The sequence below is a fragment of the Austrofundulus limnaeus genome, unplaced genomic scaffold, assembly GCF_001266775.1.
Source record: "Austrofundulus limnaeus strain Quisiro unplaced genomic scaffold, Austrofundulus_limnaeus-1.0 Scaffold602, whole genome shotgun sequence".
Classification (NCBI taxonomy): domain Eukaryota; kingdom Metazoa; phylum Chordata; class Actinopteri; order Cyprinodontiformes; family Rivulidae; genus Austrofundulus; species Austrofundulus limnaeus.
The window spans coordinates 34,740-36,091 of NW_013953004.1; positions in this window are offsets into that span (position 1 = coordinate 34,740).

Here is a 1,352-nt window from a genome sequence, read left to right on the forward strand (position 1 = left end):
GTGTGTGTGTGTGTGTGTGTGTGTGTGTGTGTGTGTGTGTGTGTGTGTGTGTGACTGACATCCAATCTCAAAATGTTTCATTAAACACATTTTACCAGCAGGGCTGACCACATGCAGTCAAATGACTGGAAGTAAAATGGTTTAAAACAAATGAGAACAGGCCCTCTGTTAACTTTATGGGTTTAATAACAGTTTTCGGTCGGTGTGCACAAAAATCCCCTCCTTGCACGTGTGCAGGGACAACAGGTTGATAGTTGAAATCCTCAGAGCAGTTCTGTGTTTCCTGACCTAACCCTGTCTGCACACCTGATCCAAATCAAACTGCTCTGAGAGGTTCTGCACAGAAACACGAGACAGTAAATGAAAATGAGCTGAAGCCTGTTTGGTTTCTGTTGCCACGAACATGCAAATCAGAGGATGACTTCAACATAACAGTTAACACAAAGACACCTGTGTTTGTGTGGAAAAGTAAATAAATTTTCTCTTATTAACCTGTCTAATGATCCACGTTTGACCTTTGCGTGTTTTAAAGAAAAAGAATACGAACAAACAGCAGAAAGAATGCGATTTACAACACAGATATCAGAAACACACCTGTCAAACAGAAGCTCCTGAGTTCCTTCAAGTGATCTCAGCCTGCTTCAGATAGCAACAGGAACATTTTAAGGTGTGACCCCAGCCACTGTGTTTGACTTTCTGGGTGTTTCTGAAACAGAAACTTCACAGAACCGTTCCCAGAGTTAGTCACATTGTTTTACTGTTTAACCTTTGAACCTGAACAGAACGTCCTGACGAGCTGACCACAGCCGACTGATCCTGACAGAATATTTCTGAGCACTGGAGAGTAACCGTCACATATTAATCCATCCATTGATTTTCTTTACCCACTTTTTCTTTTTGGGTTGAAGCAAGCTACCTTGACAGGACACAAGTCCTTCAGGACTCAGAGTCTCACTCACATCTAATAACAATTCATAGTTACCCGTTAACATAACTGGCATTATTTTGGTCAGTGACAGTCTGAGTACTCAGGCTTCAATTCTTCTCAGTTTGTGGAGAAAATGGAGGCACTGCTGTGCTTTCTTGGCCATCGTTGACCATTGATGCTCAGTGGATGATGCTGGGTGGGATTTCTTCTAAACTAGTTTCCTTTGTCCTTTCCACATTAAAGGGATCCCCGATTTGTTGTAACATTAGACTTTATTTGATAAACTTATATTTTAACTGTAAAATAAAGACTGTAAAAATACTGTAGGCTCTTTAGTTTTACCGTATTTATTCATGTATAATACTATCTCATGTATAATACGATCTCATGTATAATATGATCTCATGTATAATACGATCTCATG